The 14779-nt window shown below is 38.5% G+C and overlaps 1 non-coding gene across 1 annotated transcript; it reads left to right on the forward strand.

The window, feature by feature from the left end:
* The first annotated feature begins 149 nt into the window (after positions 1-149).
* trnat-ugu (transfer RNA threonine (anticodon UGU)) lies at positions 150-222 on the forward strand. Its single transcript has one exon. It is a non-coding gene; the product is annotated as a tRNA-Thr (tRNA).
* The last annotated feature ends 14557 nt before the right edge of the window (positions 223-14779 follow it).

The raw sequence follows: 14779 nt of genomic DNA on the forward strand, positions 1-14779 counted from the left end.
TAGAAATACATGAAAATGAAATATCTTGGAGCAATATTACATTTTATCGTACTAGTATAATAGCACTTTTTACTGTTTTTCGTAGTATTTTCGTAGTTTATTATATAGATAGTTATATATTATTATAGCTAGACATCCGGCAGCACTTCGGCTCCATAGCTCAGTGGTTAGAGCACTGGTCTTGTAAACCAGGGGTCGCGAGTTCGATCCTCGCTGGGGCCTCATCTTATTCATGAAAAAACATCTTATTTTTACAATCCCCCAAATATTTTTTAGCAATGTGACACTGACTATTACTGGAGTAACACAACAAAGTATAAATGTGTGTTTTAAAGCAGCCTGCATGGTATCAGCAGTGTGTAGAAGAGTTGTTGTTTTTTTAAAATACATTTTCTAATCATATGGAAATGTAATGTAAAGTACTAATGTAAAGTGCTTTTTCTTTTCAAGAGTTAGGCTATATTTAAGCAGCATTTTTAGCTTGAGGATAAAATGTTGTATTTAATCAGGGCTTTGTCTTTAAAAAAAAAAGTTTTGTAGTTTGCTTGTAGTTGATGTATTCCTCTTAAAATCCAAACAGGAGCTAAATAAGTTGTGTTATCCAAATGTGGGTAGATGACATTGTTCTCATTGGAATAATGGTGTCTTTGTGTGCTGAATTCCAGCTCTGTTTTGAACAAGGTCATTGATATGCTGAGCATTCAATCACGTAGGTAGTGCCAGCCTATCTCTGCCAACTTCCTTTACAAAGTTGGCATCCCTCTGAAAAGTAATTTAGCTCTCTGCCTCCAGAAACACATCATTTACAGAGCAGGTCTCCCTGTTAAACAAAGCAGCAATGGAGAGATGAATGTCATTTTAGTAGATTTCTCAGGACGTGCATGTGTCTAAAGTAGTCACTATATAATTATGGTTATTATAACAAATGTGTATATGTGTAATCATAAATATATAGAGAGAGAGACAGAGTTAAGGCCTTTTTTTAATATTAAAAACAGTGAGCCAAAGAGTGCTAGACCGACTGTTGATTTCAAATGAATTAAATGTGGTGTTATAGTGACACCTACTGGCATTATTAGTTAATTGATTTAAGAAAATAAATGTATGTAGTGAGTGTAACCATGTAATGCCAATAGACGGCAGTGTTGCACTACAATAATTATTTTTCATTATTTAATAATTACTTTTCTTTATTCATTTTATAGTTAATTTTCTTTTTCCCCCTCCTTTTCTTTTTCCTTGATTTATGGATTATACAAACTTAACTGTATATTGTTTAATGTTTGCAAATGAACAAATATATAATAATGCTAATGTTCTTTGAATAATAATATAGTTTGGGAGATTAAGAAATGACCTGCTTTTGTGAATTTAATTAATAAGAACAGTCCAGCGATGCACGATTTTAATACTAAGAGCTTTTTAACTTATTAAATTGCCATGTTTTTAAATTAATTAAAATAATTTACTTTAAATAACTAATAATACATAATTAATCTTAATTTAATATAACTCCTGGTTAGCTACTGTATGCATTAGACTGCTATTTATTTTTTTTATTTTTTTTTACAGATGAATGATCTGCACTTTACTAATGAAACTGATTGGTCTCTTGTCTTATATATTACCAGAATCTTGTCTTATATATTACCAGAATCCGCCATTAATAGTCATGGGAATTAAATATTAATAATAGTCTGCCACCCATATGGTGCTTCTGATCATCCTTCCCTTTGTCAAGAAGATTTAGAGTGTGCATTTAAAAAAAAATCCTGTCATCACATTTAAAAATGGTATTTATTTTCCTTATGGATCACATTAGATCAAATGACATCTGAAGCGGAAAACTTCATGACTGAAAACTGAGCCGCCTTCTGTATGGAATACATTTTCCAGACAATGACACAATGATTATTATATATGATGTAAAATCAGCAAATGTTGAAAGGTTTGACTACTGCCCCTCTTATAACGGATAGACCATGTGGCTGTAGGATGTACAGTGGGTTGCTTCGAGCCATCTCAAATCAGAACAACTATGTCACCCCAACATGAACCCATTTCAAATCTCACATGAGTCACTCTGTCTTCCTGGTAATTATGGTCAATTAATGGGACACTAGTGAGTGCTCTCCTCTAGCAAGCTTTAAGTGAAGCTGAACCTGAACAACTCCCATTTCCTGTCACGTTTCTCTGTCCTCTTATCAAAAGGTTGATCACCACAGACCCAGATCGTGCAGTTCTGGAGAGGCGCTGGAGCGTTTCTCACTGCCATGTGTCACTGCTCATCACAGTGGACACATCATTTTGTACATTCATCCATTCATCAGGCCATGTCTTTATTGTCACTTTTGTTGCATCCTTGCTGAATAAAATGATTAATTTCTTTAAAAAATCAAATGAAATCTGACTGACCCCAGTCTTTTGAACAGTAGTGTGGTCTACCAGACCATGAAACACAAATCTGATGAAGGTCCATTGTTGTCGTGCCTAACGTTTTTCCATTCAGAAGTGTGTGTATGGCTGTAGTCTTGTCTATTAATAGGACTGGGGTGACTGACACAAACGGGTCAGTAAGTGGGAGTAAGTGTCTGTGGCTGGCTCCAGACCGCCAGGCGATCCTACATACAGCTGTTTACTCACAGCTTGGGGCCTTCCTGAGGACCTGCCCCCTCCAGAGACCTGGAGCACAACGTGGCTACTGCCCCAACACTCGATTTAGGGCTCGGACCCAACCCCTCCCCCAAGTTAACAGCAGGTTAACATTGCATAGCTGGCAAAGATACAGGCTGACCATAAAAGTTATAAATTGTGATAAACACATCTGCCATAATCCTTGATGGGCTGAAATGTGTTATAACCAAACTTTTACCTTAAGGAAAACATTATTATTATTGCTCAACTACATGGCTACCACCCAGAACACTCTAGCAACCACCATGAGCACCTTAGCAACCACATAGCAACTCCCCACAAACCATCCAGAACCCCCTAGCAAACACCTGGATTTGGAACTACCCAGAATAGTTAGCAATCACTAGTAACGCCCCGGCAACCACTTGGAACATTCTATCACCTTGATATGCCCTAGAAACCACCCAGAATACCTTAGAAACCACAGCGCAATACCGAGTTCTCATGAGTAAGCTTTCTGGTTGATTGAAAAAGATTTCTCAAGAGCTACACACACTTTTTTGAGTGGTCAGATTCATGTCTGAAGCACCACGGACCAAGGGTTGCCCTTTGGAGGCTGTAAAAGCTCACTAAACACAGGACTAGAAAGCATCCGTAAAGAAAATAAACAGTCATAAGGACCTTGGAGCTCAGCAGATGTGGCGCCGTGCATAGAGAGCCAGCAGCAAACATTTGGTTAACTCTACTATTGAACAATGAAAGATCTGGCTTTACGGCCATCCGTAGCAATCATAGCATTGCATTGTCAGGTGAGTTATCTTCTGCTATTGTGCTCTGTGAATGGGAATAGCTGAGATACCCTACCCAAGTGAGTGATAACATCTGCTGGTAGAGGTTTTATGAAGAACCAAATGCGCAGCAGACAATAGACTGACCCCGAGAGACTGAGTTCAAGCCGCTCCGATGGTTCACTCTGGGATTTTGTGAATTCTCTCTAAGACCTCAGAATCTGGTCTGAAAACAAGAGGTTCTTACAAAAGTCTGGGTAGCCAGCAATTACTGTGGGTTTAGAAGAGAAAGACCTGCAATTTAAGGTTGTTTTACAAATTGGAAATATTGGTCATTTTGGTCAGTTGGTAAGTGGAGTAATGTGTAGGTTGAGGAAGGACGATCTTTTAAACCCATCGGTTGCTCTTAGAAAATGAGATATAAAAAGAAATTTTTTTTATTATTATTGTTATAATTATAAATAAATACAACAAATTTTCTATCATTTCTGGCATTTAATGATTTTAAAACTTCAAAATTTTGACTTCCAAACTTCAAAATTTAGCTCTTAGAAAATAAGGCATAAAAAAGAAAATCAATCCTATTAAATTGCTGAATTAAAGTAAAACCATTGTTTTACATAATATGCATTTAAACAAAAACATTGAGAACTTTGACAAGGCTGTCGGTAGATTTTGGAAATGATACAAGGCCAACGAATGTTTTTGATTAACTGGTCTGGCCAATATACCAATCTATCCTAAGTACATCCAAATTCATACTTGAGCTCTTGGGGTCACATCATGTGTTTTTTATTTGACAGAATGACGTTAAATAAGGAGTAGGAAATGACAACAGCGGGGCAAAAACTAGTGTAAAGGAACAATTGCAGATAATCAAGGCTCACTGATCTGTCTGTTATTAGTTTTATTTGTGCCTCTGGAAGAATGAACCTGAGCTGAAATCCCAAACCGATAAAGCCCAAATCAGCCTCAGCTGTGAACAGGCCAGCAGGGTCATGGCTAAAATTCATTAATACACATATCCACTGAATCCCCCCCCCTAAAAATGACTGAAAATGTTCAGCAAGTGACAGTTTTATTGTCTTTCTCCAGGCTTCGCAGACATCCTTGGTTTTAATCCAGCAATCTGGGAGAATGAAGGCTTTTCATATGCATGTATCAGCCATATAAGCCTGTTTTTGTGAGGATATTTGGACATAAAGCACAAGCACAAATATGCATGTACACTGCTCTTTTTGTAAGGGACAGAGACCTGGTGGCCAGTATAGACTGCTCATAGGCATTTGTGGCTCCGCTGCAGGAAGCACTAAGGAAATCTGGGATTCCTGTTGGTCTAAGAGTAAACATGGCGTTAACCACCAGGCACTGGCAGCGGACCTGTGCTTATGCTGTCTGTACACATACAGTAGCTCCTCTTTCATGAGCTGGCTAATGCACCACTGAGCTAACGCCTCTGAAAAAAAAGAAAAAGAAATGTCGCACAAACAGGTGGGAGGCCAAATTAAGGAAGACCTAATTTTGAAAAGTCAAATTCTTAGTTATCATTATTTAATATAATTCTAACGTGCATTTAACACAGAGAGCCTGTACAGTGAGAATAAAAGTTACGCCTTCTTTCTTTGCGTGAACATTTGGGGGGTGTTATGCAAATCTTCCCACATAGTGAGGTAGATATGTGGGGGCGTGTTAGAACGAGCCGTTTTAGGTAGGCGTGGTTAACTCTTAACTTTTATAAAGAATATCTCTTTGGATTTGAGACTTTAGTCTTTGCAACTTTACAGATCTTCTTTATGCACCAAGAGCTTGTAACACTCCAAAGAGAAAGGAAAAATTGAAATCGCATCATATGACCCCTTTAAGCATTATCTAAACATTAGATTGCTAAACATTACAAGTTTCTAGCTTGAATCGGACATTCTTTATGACATATGACATATAACGAATCTTGATGCAATTAACCCCAATGTTTTCCCTTTATTCACTTTCCCTCAATGGTCTACACATCTGCTGATGATTCCTCATCTTTTCCAAGGACGCCAATGTGGTCTACATATGTTTGGCTGCATTTCCTTGTCCATTTAGCCCCGGATCCCTCTGAATTAGTAATGTGTTGAATTAGTAATGTGCTTAATGCCACCATACAGATGTCCACCAGCAGGCAGTTCTTTCAAATCATATTTGGATCGACCCTTTTCAAAGCGAATTGGTGATGAATTAGCAATGACGCACCATTGCTCAAGCTCTCTTCACATCAGATGTTAAATGTGGCTTGTGTTGCTGTTTCTCTAATGCTCCGTGTCACAAATTTGGTGGTCTGTTTTCACAGACTTTTCATGCAGCGACGTTCGTGGATGTAACAGAGCAAAGCTTTCAGGCATATGTCATTCATATTATCTGAAGTTTCAGACTCAGAGCGCTCTTGGAACCTACCCAGCATGCCAGGGAATAAATTATATCAGTTCTGGGAAGTGGCTGTAATGCAAACAAACAGCAATGTGCTAATGGCTGGAACATTTCACACCCAGCAAACTAGTGTATAAGTCTATGAAAGTTGATTGACTGTGGCTGGTCATTTTCTGCTCAACAGATGTGTATTTTGTCTCGTTTTGTGTGAATTATGTGTCAGATTAGTATTTATTAACAAAGCCGATAGACAGATCCACACTGCGTCCTCTAGGGGACACTTTGAGGGATGCCATCAGCATGACTGGTGTCTAAAGCACGTGTGAAAACACTCCAAATCATTGGCCCGCACAGCCCGTAATGTCATTATGCCCGGAAGTATATGAGGGTGGCTGTAATGCACGTCATAAACTTATTTTCAGGAGCCATTTGTTTACGTACATTTAGGAAACATTTCAGTTAGTGCGTGCCTCCTAAGCGGATGTCTATCAGAGATGTACTTGATTGAGAACAGTTTCCTTTGATGGCTACCCCTTTTTATGAAAATTGAAGCAAGATGCCGCAGAGCGCCCGGACGTATATGAGGGTGGCTGTAATGCACGTCATAAACTTATTTTCAGGAGCCATTTGTTTACGTACATTTAGGAAACATTTCAGTTAGTGCGTGCCTCCTAAGCGGATGTCTATCAGAGATGTACTTGATTGAGAACAGTTTCCTTTGATGGCTACCCCTTTTTATGAAAATTGAAGCAAGATGCCCCTCCCCAGTGATTTTGGGTTGGCTTCTTTGCTCTCTTCTTAGCAACTTCTCAGGTTGGGCTGCCTCCAGCATATTTTCGGTGGCCCACCTGTAACATCATCAGAGTTGATAACTGTCTGAGGACAGTTCCCTTTGACTAGCTGCCCAGATGGAGCGAGATGTCCCTCACGAGAGTATGTGAATATTGAAGCAGGGTTCCTTGCTCCTCTGTTCAGTCCGCATGTACAGGTTCCTTGGATCGAGCTCTCATAAAGTCTCCCTATTAGGGAAATTATTTGTCAAAGATGTACAGGTTGAGGCTGGTTTCCTTTGATAAGATCTCCCCCTGAGTCGAGAGCTTTTTCCCTACATGGTAGCAGGGTTGGGCTGCCTCCCCACTTTCTAGGGCTTTTAAGTAGGCTGTCCCCCTGAGGTTCCTTTTTATATGCTAGGATGCCTCTCTTGATTTCAGGGTATTCTCAAGCAGGCGGTCCCCCTGAATCCCACATGCTTTGGGCTGTCTCCCCTGCATTATGGTTTCAAGTATATAGCCCATTGTCTATAGCAGGGGTGGCGAACGTCGGTCCTGGAGAGCCGTAGCCCTGCAGAGTTTTGCTTCAACCCTAATCAAACACCTGAACAAGCTAATCAAGGTCTGAAGGGTTATTAGGAAGCTACAGGCAGGTGAGTTTTAATTAGGGTTGGAGCTGAACTCTGCAGGGCGGAACATAGCTGTTTGAGGACAGTTGTAGTTGTGTTCCCAAATTGGCTGAATGGGATGTCCCTCCTTATATTAGTGTTGATTGGGTTCCCCATTTCCTTAAAGCTATTTTAGCTGTCCGAAGCATCATTGGAGTGCCCCCCTTTAAATCGGTGTATGCTAAAAATCAGTGTATTTTGTGCTCTCTCACCAGGTGGACAGGCATGCACCGGGGCATGGCATAGTGAGTATTTTGTTCCCCAAAGTGTCCCCCTAGGGGACGCAGTGTGGAGTTCCCTCTCGAAACCAACCCGAGACATTCACTCCTATTACTTATGAATGGAAGAAACTGCAACGCGCAATATAGCGGAGTATGTCCCACCTTCTAAATGAAAGAGCCAATCCCTGATTGGTAAAGTCATTGCGTCACTGCAACTGCTGTTAGAAGCTCCAGTTCCCATAGAAACCTGAGACTCGTGCTTATGACTGCACTTGTGCATTGGTTGGTCTAGCCTGAAAAATAAGCTTTTTAAATGCTATTTGAGCATAAGCAACAACATTCATGGGGCAGTTCATTTCAGATTTTGTTGCTGATTTGAAATATGCAATTTAACTGTGAGTTCAGAAGGCAGTTTTTGAGATTTCAGGATTCCCTCATTCATTTAGATAAGACTTGGATGCCCGAAATAGCTGCCCAGAGGCGTTGCAAATATGGCCGCCAAGTGAACAGACTTTCCTTGAAAGGGACTTTGGATCCACCCACGCAATCGGGAATTCCACGCAAATGATTTTCACACAGATTTCGTAACTAGTTCGAGGTGGTCACATGGATTCACTGCGTTGAACAACAGAAAGCTGCTTGGTTTGAAAGTGACTTCAGTGCTTCATAAATCGCTACACTACTGGCAATAGACAATGGAGATTTTTGCCTGTGAAACATTTCCTGTAATATATTATATATTCCTGTTTTCCTATTGGATAAAAGCGACTGCTAAATGACTAAATGTATATGTTATCGTCCTCCAGGTGAAAGGATTTGGAATCTGTTTAAATAGTAAATTAGCAATAGTTATAGTGATGCATGCATAATTTTAGGGCCGCTAAATTGATGTAACTGTAACAAAAATACTCGTGCCTATCCAATACTGAATGTGTTTACTTATGACACACTTTGATAACACATTAAGTCTTAGAAGCTAGAAATAGGAATTTAACTTATTCCTTTATGATAAAGTGGGACAGAATCAAGCAATAGCAGAACACAGACTTCTCTATTAGCTAGCAGTTCAGGGTTTGTGCTGCGAGCTGTACTCAGTCAGAGCAGGAGACTTTGATCTTGGCTCATCACGGTCCATTCCACCAGCACCCATATGGACTCACTTTTCTCAGGTCTGTTTTGGATCTCTCTCTCCCTTATTTATAGCCCCAAAAGTGGTTGTAAAACAAGCCCCTCTCAAATGTTGCTCTCATTCACCAATGCTTGCAGTGATGCTTTTGCCCTGACATTCAGCAGCATGTACTACAGTTTTCATTGACATGAACGTCATCATAAACCAGAAAACGTCACACTAATTTTGCTACATTCATCACAAACAATATATGCAATATATGCAAAAACAAGAACTGGAGGCTCTAGATTTAAGGTTCAGTGACTGAAAAAAATTAAAAGATTATATATCAAAGATTGTATATATATATATATATATATATATATATATATATAAGTACATCCAACCGGCCTCACAACCGCAGACCACGTGTAACCACACCAGCCCAGGACCTCCACATCCAGCATCTTCACCTCCAAGATCGTCTGAGACCAGCCGTATATATAGCTGCTTTATATGTTTGTGGAAACCATTAAGTATTTTTTCAAGATTCTTAAAAAAAAAAAAACATTTATTTGAAATATAACTCTTGTGTTACATTATAAACTTAAAACTTAATTATTCCAAACTTTTGACTTGTAGTGCAAGTACTTTTTAAAAATCTTTGAAAAAAAAAAACGTAAAGCTACACTTCAACGGATCTGTTTCATGAGCCCCTAAACCATTTCCCCATTATGTGTTCTCTGGTAATTATGCTTCCTAATGCATTAATGGTTTGCAGTACATTGAGAAGACATATGCTTGGAAATAGACTTCCTAATTATTCATAATGTATGGGCAAGAGCAAAGGCCATAGTCGTACATGAAATAACCCAATTTGGTTGTCTGTCTTTAGAGCATGGTCTTTATGTTTGAGCAATGTCCTGTGACCATTCACTCCTCTATTTATTTTTGTTTCCTCTCGTTGTGAGGGACAAAGAGCAGGCATCCCTCTGGCCTCCTGGGGTTCTCCGGGAGGGGGGTGTTTTCTATGCAAACAACCCCAAATACAGGTACAGTTATCTTTGCCTGACTCCCTGCACCCAGTTTCAAGCCGCCAAGCTTTGAGTTCACCGTGGGAGCCATCCATGGAGGGCTGACCTCTAATAAATATTCTGTTTTAACTCGAGCGAGTGTAGCGAGTGTAATTTCTGCTTGTTATTGCCACTGATAGAAAAGAAACATTACGACGAGAGCAGTGGGAGGTCCAGAGGGTGCCATGTTCACTTCAAAGGGTTCCAAATGCCTATTTAACTGAAAATATTACACCTACAATTAAAACACTGTTTCCACTAACTCTAACTGATGGCTTATTGATTTTTGTAAATGTTTTAAAGTAATTCTGACTTATTTTTTCCTGTAAAAGTTTTTTTGTTCCACAAGCAACTAATGAATAAATTAGATTATATAGTTTTCTCAAGAATATGTGAAGGTGTTGTTGGTAGAACACATTTACAGTTGGATCTCAGATTACAAAAATTACCAGAACCAGATGACATTCAGTTCAGTTAATGGCCTCACATGCACATGTTTCCACCAATGTGGAGTCCACATTGTGGACGGAATATCATATTAAACTCTCACAGGGTTTCCTGTCTTACATTTAAAGGTGCCGCAAACATTGCAAATTGAATCTGGCCAATTGTTTGTTTGTTTTTTTAGTGACAAACTGCTCAACCAGTGTGGTCTGACTCCCGAACAAAAGATTTCAATGAGTCAGTTAATTTTAGTGAATCAAAAACAGAGCATGACAAGTGAAGTCTGATTCCTGAATGAATTACTCTAATAAGTATTTCTTTTTGTGAAGCCACCTGTCTGTCTAAACACTCATTTTGCAAGACTCGTTGAAAATTTACGTACTGACGTTATCATTTAGCTATGGAATTGTATTCTTTTTTCCATTTAAAAAAAAAAAAAAATATATATATAATCAAATATTTGTTTGATAAAAGTAGGCTACACAACAGATCTTGTGGCAGGCATGACGCCACTGGACATGCACTCCATAACTAATTAAAAGAGGGGAATAAAATATAAGGTAAGGTGGAAAATAGGTCAATAAGTGTAGATTTGCACGGTTCTGTTTGCTTACGTGCATCAGTCAAATCTTGAGACAGGTGAAAAGCGTTTGGTTAATGGTGAATATTGACCTAGTGTGTGTACGATTGTGGCTCCTGCTGTCGGCAAGGGATAATCGCTGCATTTGGGGTAAAAACGACGGAATAATTTATTGTGTAAGGTGCCAAGAATATAAGGAGACCTGGGTTGCACTGTCTGTTCGGGCAGCTGCATTTAGCGGTGCCTTTACCAATCACCTCCATTGTTTACAGCATTCGGCACAATCGTCTGTGAATGAAGTCACTTCCTAATATACGGTAAATATGCCCCAGTATAGTCCCGCCCCTGACACTGATTGACAGGTTTCCATGGAAGGCATCGGAAATTCAAACGCTAAAGGAATTGCTTTTCCATTTTGGCAGGTTACATGCTCGCGCAGAGAGAGTGACAAAGCTGACTTGGAAATTAATATTGCTATATAAATATGACTAAATATTGCTATATAAATATGGCTCATAACTCGTAAATGGACTTTGCTTTTCCATTTCACTATGCGTTCGCGAAAACTCAAACGGTAATGCAAGATTTGCAGTTGCGTTTGGATTATGTCACAATTCATGCGTACACATATGGAAAACGCAATTGAAAATGCAATTTGCAATTCCTTTTGAAAATAATTCGGAATATCCTTCCATACATATAATTTCAGCAATGAAAGAAAGCAAACAAGGAGACAGTAATACTCCAATCATAGAATACCTCCAAAACGGCGGTTTCACCCATAATGCACTTCAGTTATTGTGGTTGTGACATCATCTGTCAAAGACCATTTCCTGAACAAATGACTCTAATGAGTCCGTTCTTTTTTGTGAAGCCACCTGTAAGTAGATTGAAAACCATTGAAAGTCAGCGTAAACACTCCTTTTGCAAGAACTGTTCTGAATGTACTTATTACTGACATTATCTTAGAATTTAGCAATGGTATTATACAGGTGCATCTCAATAAATTAGAATGTCGTGGAAAAGTTCATTTATTTCAGTAATTCAACTCAAATTGTGAAACTCGTGTATTAAATAAATTCAATACACACAGACTGAAGTAGTTTAAGTCTTTGGTTCTTCTCAAATATTTATTCCATAAAAGTAATGAATCATTAATGGTTAAAGAACGAAACCTGTTAAGTATTCTAACCAGAATCATTTCTTCTCATACCTACTTGTGGCTGGTTGCTTCTGAGTCTATGGTATTTATTTGTTTTACCATCCAGTGGAATATCATCTAATCATTTTTAGAAAAGTAATAGCAATTGTTATACATTGTTACATAGGCTTTTGACAGACAACCTGAACATCGTTATTGACAACCATTTTTGAAGGACGAGGAAAAGGGCATCAGTCACTGAAGTGAGAAAAATGCTTCTGAGGTAGACAAGACAAAACAGCTGAGGAAATCCACTAATCGGGCTCCCAAAGAACAGAAGGGGAGGGTGGAAGATTACTGACCTCCATTGCAGCACCTGACTTGGACTTGGTTCAGGTTGTGTCCTGGCTGAGCATTTCAAGCGATGCTTAATGTGAAGGCAATTAGATTATTAGTGCAGCAGACGGCAGTTACACAGAAAGACTGCTATTCAATGATAATCACTGCAAAAACCCTTCAGGGCTTCAATCTTGTTACCTAATATGTAACATTAAGAGTAGTTCTAATAAAGACATGATACTAAGCCAGTTGTCCAATTCATTTAGCATTAGCTCGACTTAAAGCTAATGCTTCTTTTCATCCAAAAACAAAATGTTCTTCCTCTTAATTGGTAATTGAGAAAAGCAGGCAGCACATGTGTTAAAGGCAGCCTGGAAAATGAGAACACTAATCTACGGTTACCCCCATCATGCTCAAATTGAAACCTACTGGTGCTGGTGTCCGTTTGCTGTGACAGCTGTCCACACTTCATGTTTTTGTGCTATTTAAAACCTTATGAGATGTGCAACCATTTTACACTTGATTTTTGAGATTATTGATAAAAAATAAGACGGCTTTTAAGCAGGGTGTGGGTTGACCAAAATCAAGTTCTGGATTTTAAATTAACATTATGTTCGGTATAAAAACTTTAAAACAGTACAATAAAGTATTTTTAAAACATATTTTACTCAAAAAAGTTGCTCATATTTTGGGACTGTTGAGAGTTTATGAATTCACCTGGTATTAATTTCAACAAATTCATATACTCAAAAGAAATCTCTTCAACTAAACAACATGTTTATACCCAGGACACTGTAATTTAAGCACACATGACATTATCAAAGTTAGATTTATTATATCTGGACACAGAGTGTTTAATACAAAGAAAGATGTAGAAGTAAAACGGTTTGTGGTATGGCACTCTCCTTTTCACAGACCAGAATTCCCCTATAAGACAAATAACTCAGTCATATAGTGCATATAATTATTTGATTATCCACTTCATAGCAATGAGTTACCAAATCAAAAGTAATAAATACTGTACAATGATAAATCTGCAGTTAAAAATGACATGCCAAAATTTTACATTGCATACAATATCCTTAAACAACAGCATTTGTTATTCATACCTTCACAATAATATTTTTTATAAAATCAGTAAATTGTACAAGTATAATTCAATATATGATTATATATACACATATATATTCCAATATCGATATTTAAATAAAGTGCCTTTCTTTTTGAAGCTCTGAAAGGTGAAAGAATGTAGATCTTAAGATAAACCAAGCAGATTTTATATCAAAGTACCTTGTTCAGAATCACAGCTGCATTGAAGACCCTCAGAAGTCTTTACCTTGCAGTAAATAACCTGGGATTTAAACCAAGAAACTTCTAGTTACAGGTTCAACATCACTCAATGCGCATCTGCAGCAGCAAATCCATGCAACATATTGTACTCTTTTTCATTTATCTAGTAAAAAGACTGAACTGAGTTTTCATAGGACAATACTGTGCTTAAAATCACAATGTAAGATATTATCAAAGGTGGTTTTTTATTGCTACATGGAACAGTTGTCTGTCAGCAGGAATTTAGAAATCAAATCACCAGCATTCCGTGTCAACATCTCACAAAGAGATCATGACAACACTTGTGCTGAAAATGGCGGCTTAGGTCCTTCAAACTTCATCCCATGTAAGCCTCTAGGCTTTGTTTGGGACTCAAGGATGAACTGAGACATTGAAAGAGCCACTGTATTTAAAGATATGTTCATTTACAACAAGTGTCACCTTCACCTCACCTTTACAGGAACACTTCAATCCATCAACCAAGCTCTGACAGCCCCCTGCACTGGTGTCAGGCGGCTGTCTCATATTGCATTCAGTACAAAGCTGAGTTGTGTTGAAAACAGAATGGGATCCAATTATACTTCAGATTTGAAAAAACAAGCCTCCCAATGCTGAGGGACGTCTTCTCAAAGGCAAGTTCAAAAAAAGGTTCCCTATCACTTCTCAGATTCCCTAATTTTGTTCCGCTACAGCACTCCGCAAAAAGGTAGGTCAAAGGTCAAATGATCCTGTATAAATATCTATCCAACGGCACAAAGTCTGTGTATATTTGGAGTAACAATATACAAACTCTAAAGAGAAGAACTATTCTCAGAAATTTGTTGAATTGGTTTGCGAATGGTGCGGCTTGTGTTTGATTTGTTTGGACTGATCTCGCACGGATTGGAGCGAGGCCAGGATTGAGCTTCAGGTCTAAAGACAACAAAATAGGCATTCTGTTGCGTTTTTGAATATCTCACAATTCTAGCAGCTTTACTGGAATTCCTTTAATGATGGAGCAGAGTCTTTGAGGACACTTAAGGAAAACAAACGTGTATCCAATGAAAATACAGCGAACCTGTTCCAGAGAATGCCATTGAAGAACTCTTGCTGAACTTTGTTTGGAGCACGTACGTAACATCACAGAAGAAAGAAGTCAGAAAATTGCATCATGATCTTCCAATCTGGGCTTTGGACCAACATGTTAAACCAGTGTTGTTGCAATTGAGCTGTACAAAACAGTTTGTTACAGTATCTAAGATTTAGTCTCCAGATGAATCTCTCAAGAGGACTCTCCAG

Source organism: Sinocyclocheilus rhinocerous, unplaced genomic scaffold (genome assembly GCF_001515625.1).
Source record: "Sinocyclocheilus rhinocerous isolate Xijiao unplaced genomic scaffold, SAMN03320098_v1.1 scaffold993, whole genome shotgun sequence".
NCBI lineage: Eukaryota > Metazoa > Chordata > Actinopteri > Cypriniformes > Cyprinidae > Sinocyclocheilus > Sinocyclocheilus rhinocerous.